Consider the following 14,738-nt stretch of genomic DNA (forward strand, 5'->3'; position numbering starts at 1 on the left):
TAATAATTGAACATTTTAAACTTCTTGATACTAGCATTTGAATTCTATTCAATTTGATATGAAAGCAATACAAGCTGTAACTGACGGTATTTTTTCAATAATCCAATTATGCACCAAATAACATCTAACACCTATCAGTATAACTAGTATAATACCCAAGATCTTGAGGAAAATACAGCAAAATAAACAGGAGAATACTGTTTGATAGCATACCTACTATGAGTGTTTCTTATGAACCGACATTGCGTCGTATACACAGACATGGGGAACGATGGTTGCTGAACATAATTAGGTTGCTGAGGCGGAAACTGACGTGTCGTTTGTTTTAAAACATTACGTCGTTTCATGAATGACAAGAAGTACTATAAGTGTAAGAAAGTAATAATTACGCAAATGTGCCACTCAAATGTAATTTTGATAGTGAATTTTCTATAAAATTGGCATGTTAAATTGTTTAGAAATCTGACAGGGCTCAGTGCCTTTCTGGCGTTTTTCCGAGCTGATGACCTCCGAGGTCAATACACATCGGAGATTAATATCACAAGCAGGAATTACTGATAGGATGACTGATTCATGAATCGGCATTTTCTGCTGATTTGACAAGTTTATTGCTTAGATTCACTCTGATTCTATGATGTTATATATATATATACAATCACAGATATATGAAATATGTTTTTTATTTTTCAATTTATTTGCCGCAAGTATTTGGGATGCTTCAAAGAGGCAAAATCTGCCAAAAATTTACCAATTTTCAGAAATCTTATCCACAACCAAACATCTCTGAGAAAAATTAAATACATGGTGATGTGGAGCAGAAAGGCCTCTGTCAAAATTATAAATTTCATGATCCGCGGTGTAGACATTCTCACTCCAGGGCGGGGCCAAACTTGGCATATCGTGTTAATGGGGAGGGGACAAAAGCTTCCAAAAATTGACATTTAAAAAGCCGTCTGTACAAGCACACATGTGAAAGAACAAATAAATGCATAGTGCTGTAGAACTGGAAGGTTTCTACCAAAATTGTAAATTTCATATCCCCGGGGTAGAGGTTCTGACTCCTGGGTGGGGCCAAACTTTTTATATAGTATTTATGTGCATACCATTGGATATAGTATAAAACATTACGGGCATACAATTGCCATCGACACTAAATAGATATCTAGAATGAGCAGGTACCGGTAACTGTTGCAGGGGTGGCGATTTGTACAAAGTAGAAATAACCACAACCTGGCTTAGGGTTCACAATACAGTCCTTTATTTCATGATAATGAGGATGATGATGAGGACGATGGTTACAATAACGATTACAATGGCCATAAAAGACAAAATAGTAACAATGAATATCACGGTGATTTACAATCAAAAGAACGTACAATTCAACCTTAAGAGTTATCTCCCTTAATTCAAATATAGTAAAATTTACTTTACTCAAATATTTACACTTGCATTACAAATAATGCAACACTGCGAAATTACATGTTTTAAATTAAAAAAGAAGGTAATATAGTTGAATTACTTATCCATGGGACAAGGCCCAATTCATACAAACATTCAAATTCTACCTGGATGCAAGGTGAAGATAACGAACAGTGATCAATCTCATAACTCCTACAAGCAATACAAAATAGATAGTTGGGCAAACACGGACCCCTGGACACACCAGAGGTGGGATCAGGTGCCTAGGAGGAGTAAGCATCCCCTGTTGACTGGTCACACCAGCCGTGGGCCCCATATCCTGATCAGGTAAACGGAGTTATCCGCTGTCAAAATCAGTGTGCGAAGAACGGCTTAACAATCTGTATGAAACACGTCAGACAGCATTTGACCCAATGCGAGGTCGTACTGACGAACTAGATCGTTATAACGACCATAGAATTTGCGAAATGCTGACTTCAATCGAGACTGTTGAAATCCCTGTACCATCAACTTGTTTGTCAGTAGCTTACCTCGATTTAAAAACTGACTATACCCAGAACAAGCTCTTGCATATCGAATCAGTTGAAATATATAAACACCATATGCAGGTGATAATGGAATATTGCTACATAAATGTGGGAAGTTGACGATGGAGAAGTGAAATCATCCCGTTTGTCATACAGTTGAGTTGTCAGTTTGCCATTAATGTCTACTTTCAATAAAATATCTAAGTATGAAGCAGAAGTGGACGACTCTGTGGTGTCCTTTATTTCGAGCTCACAGGGATATATCAAATCGACATATGAATGAAAGCTATCATTGTTAATAGACAAAACGTCATCGATATATCTAAAAGTCGAATTGAAGGTCACAGCGAGAGATTTTTTCTTCTCACGTAGAAGTTTTTGAATAAATTCTGCTTCATATGAATATAAAAACAGGTCAGCTAACAAAGGAGCACAATTAGTGCCCATGGGAATTCCAACAGACTGTTGGAAGACCTGATCACGAAAGACCACGAAGATATTGTCAATGAGGAACTCTAGCATATTTTTTATTTCAACTTCAGAGTACTTGTGCGTGGAATCAGAGTGGTGTTTAACAAAGTAAGTTTTTGAATGACTGATCACTAGATATGAGTATTTCCGTTTTCCGTTTTTGTTGAAAAAGCAACTGTCTATGATGTCAAAAAGTCTAGTCTTTAATTTATCGTGAGGAATGGTCGTGTATAGTGTTGAAAAGTCATAGGTTTTAATGCTATTGATTTGGGAAAAAAATGGATGCTTCTTATTGTGAGGTCTGGATTTGAAGGTCTAAAAATTTCTTCGTCAAAATCAAAGGCCAAAGCAGCTGATTGATACCAAAACTGCCCAAAGTAAAACCACAGCCAACCTGACTAAAAGCTTTCAAGATTTTTAACTGAATAAAACTCAGCTCGACAACCAATGAAATAGCACGACCCGTGAACCTTTTCACTCGCCTAATCATAAAATGTGCTTTTAATTTCATATGCACTACTCATATTTATTAAAATATGGTATCATATAATATATACAAGTTAAAACACACTGCTACATAACCATCTACCAAAATTGTAAATTTCATGATCCCAGGGGTAGACGTTTTTGTTTTGTATTTAGGTGGAGCCGAAGTGGCTAGTGAATAAATGTGTTATCAATTGAACATTTATAACTTCTTGATAAATACCGTTCCATTTTTCTGATTTGGTATGAAGCATCTAGGGACAAGGGTAACACAAGTGTTACATTTCAGGACCTCGACAACCCAGGGGCTCTAGTAGAGAGTAAAAACTGTCAAAGATTGACCAATATTCAATTTGTAAGTTGCCTAAGTTCAAATACGGCCATAACACAAAATTCAACATATCTTCCTCTTCATGACCAAAAAATGGTATATAGGAGGAGTTTTCATCTCAGTACACTCTCACAGGGCATTATCAACAGACCACCTTTTGGATAAAGCACCTTGGCAATTGATCTACAGTACTTAGCGTCTTCAGGCAATACATTATATCTTAAGTGTAGTCTTTCTAACAACTTGCATATCTTAAAATTCCTATATTTATGTAGCAATATTCCATTATCACCTGCATATGGTGTTTACATCTCTCAACTGATTCGAAAGGCAAGAGCTTGTTCTGCGTATGATCAGGTATTAAATCGAAGCAGGCTACTAACAAACAAGTTGATGGTGTAGGGGTTCCATCAGTCACGTTTAAAGTCACCATTTCGCAAATTCTATGGTAGTTATAACGATCTAGTTTGCCAATTCTACCTATCATTGGGCGAAATGCTGTCTGACGTGTTTCGTGCCGATTGCTAGGCTGTTCTTGGCACACGGATTTTGACTACGGATAACTCCATTTACCTGATCAGGATATAGGGCTCACGGCGGGTGTGACCGGTCCACAGGGGATACTTACTCCTCCTAGACACCTGATCCTACCTCTGGTATATCCAGGGGTCCGTGTTTGCTCAACTATCTATAATGTATTGCTTATAGGAGTTATGAGATTGCTCACTGGTCGTTACTTTCACCTTTCATACATCGAACTGCAAAGTTTGCCGACCTCTCCCTGTTGCTATCAGTAGGGAGGCATGCAGGTGATCAAAATCACTTTCACCCATATATACCTATGGCGTAAATTAGCAAATGTTAAAATTGCAGGTAAATGGGATTACAGTGAGCGAAAATTTATTAAGCCTAATAAACGAGGACTAAACAGTAGCCACAGTTTAAACCATATCAAAGATAAAACCCTTTGTGACATCTAACATAATGATAAAATTGTGACGTTAATCACTGGAAATTGAATATTAAACTAATCGCTCCAGCATATATTCCTTTGAAAACCAATGGATATAATACTTATTTTGTTATAACTTTGTGATTTGGTTCTGATGTCAGTAAGTGCACAAATGTAATAACTCATTTTGTTTTAATCAAACGTGGTTGTCGTGATGGTATAAAATTTGCAAAATGCAGGAACCCCCACACTTCTACAGCGGCATGTAATTTTAATGATTATACAATGCATAATCATGTTTCTTTTTTTTATTTTATTGGTTTGGTGTCGGGATTCATATTATGAATTGTGTTCTGATGAGCACCAATCCGTATGAATGCGGTGGTTGCGAAATAAAGATGGTGGAAAAATAATTTATTTGGTATAAAAAGTTATTTGGTAAATTCGTACGTACCATCGTAAATTCGGGATAACGAAGAGTGCCGACAACAACGAAAGACAATAAGATCAATGCAAGGTGAAGATAAGCAAGTGATCAATAAGCAATACAAAATAGATAGTTGGGCAAACACGGATCCCTGGACACACCAGAGGTGGGATCAGGTGCCTAGGAGGAGTAAGCATCCCCTGTTGACCAATGTAAGAGCAAAATTAAAATACAAGATTAACACAACCATTGATAAACAAATGTAATCGCACTAAAATCACCAGCCCAAAAGTTCAGTAGGAGAGAAGTCTAAGATAAAGATCTACAAGTTTTCGAGTTCTTTACATTTTTTTCCTTTTCAAGGTCAAACAAACTTTAAGCCGCAATTCTGAAACCAAAAACAGAGATCTATATAGATCTGTATACCGACTTATAATTATTTCTAATAATATTTTAACAAACGTTTTAAAAATATTTAGATGTTTGGAAGGTCAAGCAATAGCTGCAAATTTGGGAATACACAATATGGTTTAAATGAGGAGTTCAAGGACAGAGTCTTGCAACAAGGGAGATAATTGTAGGCCTATTTCTATTAATTATACACATAGAATATCTCATTGAGTGAGTATTGATCAATTTGATGATTGGGCTGGAGTATGCAAGGTGAAGATAACGAACACTGATCAATCTCATAACTCCTACAAGCAATACAAAACAGATAGTTGGGCAAACACGGACCCCTGGACACACCAGAGGTGGGATCAGGTGCCTAGGAGGAGTAAGCATCCCCTGTTCTGATTAGGCTGAAGATTTAACCTAGGTTCATGCACGTGAAATCATTCTTATAAGGAATGCAAATTCAAGAGTTGGGCAAACATAGACTCCTGGATATACCAGAGTTGGGATCAGGTTCCGAGGAGTAAGTATCCCCTGTCGACCGGTCACACCCTGATTTCACGCGCATAAATCTAGGATAAATCCTTAGCCTAAACGGCTTCCCAATACAACCCAATCGTTAATATTCACACTATATATTGTAATACAATTATACCTCTTGTTGAAAGGTTCTGTCCGTGAAATCCCCTTTTTAAGCCATATTATGTACATTTGTATTCCAAAAATTGCGACACGTGGCCTCAGTTTTTGCAATCTGATCCGAAGGACCGGCTTATTTAGTCGACTCCTAGGACAAGCAAGGAGTACTGAAGACATATTGTCACCCAGCTCCCCATGGGATTATTTGTTTACGTCATATACGTCTCTTGATAAAGACTCAGGTTGCATCGAAAACATCCTATCATCCATGAAAGGCGAAGATAACGAACAGTGATCAATCTCATAACTACTATAAACAATACAAAACAGAGAGTTGGGCAAACACAGACCCCTGGACACACCAGAGGTGGGATCAGGTGCCTAGGAGGAGTAAGCATCCCCTGTGGACCGGTCACACACGCCGCCATCCATTTCGCTATTGCTTTATTGTCGATGACTACTCTAGCTATGCAATGTCAATTGGTCTTTCTTTCATTGTTGATTTGAATGCAAGGTGAAGATAACGAACAGTGATCAATCTCATAACTCCTACAAGCAATACAAAATAGATAGTTGGGCAAACACGGACCCCTGGACACACCAGAGGTGGGATCAGGTGCCTAGGAGGAGTAAGCATCCCCTGTTGACCGGTCACACCCGCCGTGAGCCACATATCTTGATCAGGTAAATGGAGTTATCCGCAGTCAAAATCAGTGTGCCAAAAACAATCGGTATGAAACACGTCAGACAGCATTTGACCCAATGCGAGGTTGTATTGACGAACTAGATCGTTATAACGACCATAGAATTTGCGAAATGCTGACTTCAATCGAGACTGTTGAAATCCCTGTACCATCAACTTCTTTGTCAGTAGCTTACCTCGATTTAAAAACTGACTATACCCAGAACAAGCTCTTGCATATCGAATCAGTTGAGGTATATAAACACCATATGCAGGTGATAATGGAATATTGCTACATAAATATGGGAAGTTGACGATGGAGAAGCTGAAATCATCCCGTTTGTCATACAGTTGAGTTGTCAGTTTGCCGTTAATGTCTACTTTCAATAAAATATCTAAGTATGAAGCAGAAGTGGACGACTCTGTGGTGTCCTTTATTTCGAGCTCACAGGGATATATCAAATCGACATATGAATGAAAGCTATCATTGTTAATAGACAAAACGTCATCGGTATATGTAAAAGTCGAATTGAAGGTCACAGCGAGAGATTTTTTCTTCTCACGTAGAAGTTTTTGAATAAATTCTGCTTCATATGAATATAAAAACAGGTCAGCTAACAAAGGAGCACAATTCGTACCCATGGGAATTCCAACAGACTGTTGGAAGACCTGATCACGAAAGACCACGAAGATATTGTCAATGAGGAACTCTAGCATATTTTTTATTTCAACTTCAGAGTACTTGTGCGTGGAATCAGAGTGGTGTTTAACAAAATAAGTTTTTGAATGACTGATCACTAGATATGAATATTTCCGTTTTCCGTTTTTGTTGAAGAAGCAACTGTCTATGATGTCAAAAAGTCTAGTCTTTAATTTATCGTGAGGAATGGTCATGTATAGTGTTGAAAAGTCATAGGTTTTAATGCTATTGATTTGGGAAAAATTCTGTGATCTCAGACATTTCATAAAGCATCTTGTCAAAATTACAAACAACACCCCCCCTCCCCCAAACCCAACAAACAAAAACACTGAGATAGCTATGATTTTAAAATAACGATAAAGTAATGAGCTTCTAGCCTTGTTTTACCATTTTGCAGGGATACCTATCCCATGATTCTTGTAGCAAACAAAGTTGATCTTGTGCAACAACGGAAGGTCACCGAGGAGGATGGAAAAAATCTGGCAACAAGATTGAATGTAAGCCTGTCCAACTGTACGCACACAGAGTGAGAATGAATGATATCTGTAAATATTGTTTGGATTTTAAATCAATGATTGATTTATTATTGTTTAACGTCCCTCTTGCTGGTGAAGGGCTGCACATTTTAGGCCTAAGCTCGGCGCTAACGGTATGTGAGTAGAGAAGGATGTTTATCGTGCCACACCTGCTGTGACACGGGGCCTCGGTTTTTGCGGTCTCATCCGAAGGACAGTCCCATTCCATTGCTTTTTACGACCAGCAAAGGGTATTAGAGATCTATTCTAACCCCGATCCCCACGGATTTAAATCGATGAATTAAGAAATTATTGTACGTGGTATGAATGAAAAGTAGAGGATATATTCAACATTCTTTTTTTTTTTTTTTTTTAAAGAATTGCAATTCTTATTAAAAATTCAATTAAAATTTTCACATTTGAGGAACTCAAAATTTCTGTAGCATTTCATGATGAACATTATATTTATTATACAATTCTAATTTGTTTGGTTTGTATTTCATCTAATACATTTCATTGTGTACTGAATGTCCATTAGAAAATTTAAAGAGAGCAATCTGTTTACGTATAGAAGTATGCAAGCAAAATGTTACAAACTAGAAATTTGTTGTTTCTAATCAGCCGTTTCTCATTCTGTAGATTCCTTACATTGAGACCAGTGCCAAGGACCCTGCCATTATGACTTGTTCTATGTAGATAAAATTAACACCTTCCAGAAAACGCTTTGGTATATCTTTTCTGCAATATGATTTGGCAACTGTTACTGGCAGAAATTAATAAGAGAGTTTGAAATGTAGAAAAATATGTAGGAAGTTGAGTTTAACTTGTCTACATGCTATATAAGCTATAGATCAGCTGAAAATCTTTTGTACGCAAAATGTACATTTGAAATTGTATATTCGATTCAAAATTCAATTAAAATGTTCACATTTGAGTAACTCAAATTTTCTGTAGCATTTCATAATGAACATTATATTTATCATAAATTCTAATTTGTTTTGTTTGTATTTCATCAAATAAACTTCACTGTGTAGTGAACGTCCATTAGAAAACTTAAAGGGAGCACTGTATAAAATTAAAATCTGTTTACGTATAGAAGTATGCAAGCAAGATGTTACGAACTAGAAATTTATTGTTTCTAATCGGCCCTTTCTCATTCTGTAGATTCCTTACATTGAGACCAGTGCCAAGGACCCTCCCATTATGAATTACCAATCTGTTCGCGCATGCACATGCGCTTCTTTTTGATTGATAATGCTACAACGTCTGTAACTCTTCAGAAATGAAGCAAATGAGTTGATATTCACAGCATAGGCAGATTACATGTGTATCTATATATTGGTGTAATAAAAAATACCAATGCACATGCGCATGCATCGTCTTTCAAATGTTCATTTTTTTAAAAAAAAAAGGACGATGACTTTTATGTAAGAGGCGACTAAATGGGGGCGGTCCTTCAGATGAGACCGCAAAAACCGAGGTCCCGTGTCACAGCAGGTTTGGCACGTTAAAGATCCTTACAGCAGGTGTGGCACGCTAAAGAGGCTGTAAATGTCCATTTCAAAATCTAAACAAAACTATTTATTTAGTCGTGAATAAATTTGTTAAAAATTACATTGATCTGCTTCAATTATGTCCAATTCTATAGATCGTGAAAAACGCGACCAGCATCTAGGAGTTTCCGGATTTACCCCCCCCCCCCCTTTCAAAGTTGAACCGGTATAGTTTCTGCTAAATAGACAGAGACACAAGCCAGGCATCGAAAGAAAGACAAAGCTCAATCGTAGGTAACAAAAGAAAAGGAAGGTCGGAAAGGTGAAAAAAATTGCACAATAATTGTAAAAAAAAGAAAAGAAGTTCTATGTAGACAAAATTAACACCTTCCAGAAAACGCTTTGGTATATCTTTTCTACAATATGATTTGTCAAATGTGTATTTTCAGAAATTAATAAGAGAGTTTGAAATGTTAAAAAATATGTAGGAAATTGAATTTAACTTGACTGTATGCTATTTATGCCGTAGATGAATGATCAACTGAAAATCTTTTGTACACAAAATGTACATTTGAAATTCAACATACTTTTGATAAAGATTAATCTGGAACTTGTCTTTCCTGTTTAAATATCAAAATATTTTTTTTAAATCGAAAACTTTATGTTGGAATAAAATTCAAATTTTATATCAAAAGTAGGAAATTGAATTTCTGGTTTTTTTTTCAATTGTGTTGATAGACAGCGGCCTTGTGATCCCAAACAACACCGTCGGGGGAAAGCCAGGAGTAGAAAATGTAACATTCTGTGATTCATCAGGACTTCCTCCGGAGACGGTGGAATATTCCTCTGAATGTTCCTCTAGACACCAGAGATTTATAATGTTAATTGTAACCTCAGCATACTTGCAGAGAGAAGATTTATGTGCACTTGTTGGACCAATGACAAAGGGTACTATTTTCTAGTTTATAGGTTGTATTATACATATACAGAATTTTTCCCAAATCAATAACATTAAAACCTATGACTTTTCAACACTATACACGACCATTTCTCACCATAAATTAAGACTAGACTTTTTGACATCATAGACAGTTGCTTCTTCAACAAAAACGGAAATATTCATATCTAGTGATCAGTCATTCAAAAACATACTTTATTAAACACCACTCTGATTCCACGCACAAGTACTCTGAAGTTGAAATAAAAAATATGCTAGAGTTCCTCATTGACAATATCTTCGTGGTCTTTGGTGATCAGGTCTTCCAACAGTCTGATGGAATTCCCATGGGCACGAATTGTGCTCCTTTGTTAGCTGACTTGTTTTTATATTCACATGAAGCAGAATTTATTCAAAAACTTCTACGTGAGAAGAAAAAATCTTTCGATGTGACCTTCAATTCGACTTTTAGATATATCGATGACGTTTTGTCTATTAACAATGATAGCTTTCATTCATATCTCGATTTGATATATCCCTGTGTGCTCGAAATAAAGGACACCACAGAGTCGTCGACTTCTGCTTCATACTTAGATATTTTATTGAAAGTAGACATTAACGGCAAACTGACAACTCAACTGTATGACAAACGGGGTGATTTCAGCTTCTCCATCGTCAACTTCCCATATTTATGTACCAACACACAAACAATCCTACATTAAGCACCCCTTTTCGTAGACAACGAGAAGATCACTGGATCAGGACCCTAGGCACTGCATTTCCATATGGATGCAATGATAATGTATATGATGTGGGAAATTTGACTAGTCCACAAGGAAATAACGTGAATGTGATGGGACTCTTTCCCAATACCCAAAGACGAAAACGCAGTCATGTATATCGTTCATATAAAAGACCAAGTATAAATGATGTCACGTTTGATTCACTTTTGCCTCACGTCAACAGACAATTAGGTCCACATCATATTCGTACAAAACTTTACTCTATTCCATTGAGGGTTTTACACACGTTATTTGAAGAAGCTATGGCTAGTCTATACTGGGATTTTTCAACACCTGAATATAGACTGAACTCTATGATTATGGATGTTGCCTACCACAGGCTCTATAAACCAGCACGAACCATGGATGATATTCCTTCCAAATCATGCCGCCAGTTCCTTAAGCTCAAATTTACAAACAAAGGAATAGATGCCGTCAACATAAGCAACATTCTTCGTCATAAAAGGGTTCAGTCGTGTATTCCAACTTATTTCAAGTTCAAGTCAACACCCTGTATTTCCTACAGCTATACTTCTACTATTGCATCCAAACTTTTTAACTATAAACAAACTTTGCAGTGCTTAGATATAGACCATCTTATACGTAATCCACCAACATGTTCTTGTTCTTCATCTTCTTTCAACTATAGTCCGGCTGGACATGTCATTACTGGTGATATTGATATAGTTGAAAATGAGGACCTCAAATCACTTATTCTTAAAGGTTCTAAATACAGAGAACCTCGGTCTTTTAATTGGCGACAGAACTTCATCTTTATTATGAGTTCTGTCGAAGATTATGCCAGACGATGGGTTAAATATGAAAAAGAAGAACTTGATACATTGTCAGAATGGGTTAAAAGCATAAGAGGGATATTAAAATCCCTCATTAGACACATGAAAACAAAAGTACGTACCATCTATCCTTCTGTGTTTAGTAAACCAGAAGTGATAAAAGAATTAGATAGGTTACATGAGGAATATGTTTTGGTTCCAGCTGACAAAGCTAGTAACAACATTATCTTTGTTTGTAAGGCTCATTATTACAACTGTATTTTAAACGAACTTGGCATTAATTCCACTTTTGGTAATCATACTTATACTCCAACTGCCCTTTCAAAAGATGAAATTCTTCAAAACCATGCTTCAGTTTTAGACACATTTAATATTCCAGTCAATGGGTCGAATGAATATGAGTTACCATACCTATACTGGATTCCTAAACTACATAAAAACCCTTACAAACAAAGATACATTGATGGATTCAGTAAATGCTCTACCAAGCCCTTATATTTGCTCCTCACGAAAATGTTAACAGCTGTGAAGGAGAAACTTCAAACCTACTGTGCGACTACATATGCCAGAAGTGGTGTTAATCAAATGTGGATTCTAAAGAACATTTAGTAAACTTGAAATCACAGAATTTTTCCCAAATCAATAGCATTAAAACCTATGACTTTTCAACACTATACACGACCATTCCTCACCATAAATTAAAGACTAGACTTTTTGACATCATAGGTAGTTGCTTCTAAAACAAAAACGGAAAACGGAAATATTCATATCTAGTGATCAGTCATTCAAAAACATACTTTGTTAAACACCACTCTGATTCCACGCACAAGTACTCTGAAGTTGAAATAAAAAATATGCTAGAGTTCCTCATTGACAATATCTTCGTGGTCTTTGGTGATCAGGTCTTCCAACAGTCTGATGGAATTTCCATGGGCACGAATTGTGCTCCTTTGTTAGCTGACCTGCTTTTATATTCATATGAAGCAGAATTTATTGAAAAACTTCTAAATGAGAAGAAAAAATCTCTCGCTGTGACCTTCAATTCGACTTTTAGATATATCGATGACGTCTTGTCTATTAACAATGATAGCTTTCATTCATATGTCGATTTGATATATCCCTGTGAGCTCGAAATAAAGGACACCACAGAGTCGTCCACTTCTGCTTCATACTTAGATATTTTATTGAAAGTAGACATTAACGGCAAACTGATAACTCAACTGTATGACAAACGGGATGGTTTCAGCTTCTCCATCGTCAACTTCCCATATTTGTGTAGCAATATTCCATTATCACCTGCATATGGTGTTTATATATCTCAACTGATTCGATATGCAAGAGCTTGTTCTGGGTATAGTCAGTTTTTAAATCGAGGTAAGCTACTGACAAAGAAGTTGATGGTACAGGGATTTCAACAGTCTCGATTGAAATCAGCATTTCGCAAATTCTATGGTCGTTATAACGATCTAGTTCGTCAATACAACCTCACATTGGGTCAAATACTGTCTGACGTGTTTCATACCGATTGTTAAGCCGTTCTTGGCACACTGATTTTGACTGCGGATAACTCCGTTTACCTGATCAGGATATAGGGCTCACGGCAGGCGTGACCGGTCAACAGGGGATGCTTACTCCTCCTAGGCACCTGATCCCACCTCTGGTGTGTCCAGGGATCCGTGTTTGCCCAACTCTCTATAATGTATTGCTTGTAGGAGTTATGAGATTGATCACTGTTCGTTACCTTCACCTTGCATTTTGTCTTACAATCCATTTCTTATCACTATTCAGTTTGTTTTTAGTCCATTTCTTATTGTCATTGTCTCCTTTAAGTTGCATTGCTTAACTGTAAGATAGGTAAACTATCCTTGTCGAATAGAGAAAAACTTGCACACACTTTTGCTGGACAAAAAAAACCCGTTATGTTGATGTGATACATGCAGTGATGTACAGACCCCCCCCCCCCCCCCCCCACTGTACATCTTTTAGGCATTGGAAGATATACACATTCCCAAATGTATGATATCCTTTATTTATTTTGGATGAAATCGTCAGTGTATTGTTGTATTTTGAATAAAATCGGCAGTGTATTGTTGTATTTTGGATAAAATCGGCAGTGTATTGTATTTCGGATGAAATCGGCAGTGTATTATTGTATTTTGGATGAAATTGACAGTGTATTGTTGTATTTTGGATGAAATCGATGGTGTATTGTTGATTTGTAGTTTGCAGATAAACTGCCTTCAGGGGGTATGAAGTCGTGCTTTTCTTATTGCGTTTCAGTCATTGGCATAACATGTTTCATGATCATATTTTTCAAATTCTGTAAGAGAAAAAGGCACTGTGGAATCGGTTTAATTCGCGGGGGCCAATGTTCGCAGGTAAACAAAATTTTGCTGGTTCGTGGGGGACATAATTACGTGAGTAAGCGACGATGTCATTAGGAGAGATAACTCTACTTGATTAAAAAATGTGCGAGGACACGTAAATTCGTGGGTAAGAGTAACCCACGAAATCCACGAACATCAATCCCCCACGAACAATGACGATTCCACAGTATTTGATTTACATTACCTACATTTTGATCTCATTGTTTGGTCACCTGAGTAATTGAATGATTAATTGATGTTTTCCATTTCAGGTGAACTATTCCTAATTGGGCAATGTCCGTCATGTGTTAACAAATGAACATTTCTTCTTTCTTAATACTACCATTTGAATTTTTTTTCTAATTTGGTATAAAACAGCTTTGGGATGCTTTGCATCACTATGGCACGAATTGTGCTCCTTTGTTAGCTGACCTGTTTTTATATTCCTATGTAGCAGAATTTATTCAAAAACTTCTATGCGAGAAGAAAAGATGCAAGGTGAAGATAACGAACAGTGCTCAATCTCATAACTCCTACAAGCAATACAAAATAGATAGCTGGGCAAACACGGACCCCTGGACACACCAGAGGTGGGATCAGGTGCCTAGGAGGAGTAATCATCCCCTTGCTGTGGCCTTCAATTCGACATTTAGATATATTGACGATGTATTATCTATTAACAATAATATTTTTCATTCATATGTCGATTTAATATATCCCAGTGAACTCGAAATAAAAGACACTACAAAGTCGTCCACTTCTGCCTCATACTTAGATATTTTATTGAAAGTAGATATTAACGGCAAACAAACAATTCAACT

This window comes from Ostrea edulis, chromosome 10 (assembly GCF_947568905.1).
Source record: "Ostrea edulis chromosome 10, xbOstEdul1.1, whole genome shotgun sequence".
In the NCBI taxonomy this organism is placed as follows: domain Eukaryota; kingdom Metazoa; phylum Mollusca; class Bivalvia; order Ostreida; family Ostreidae; genus Ostrea; species Ostrea edulis.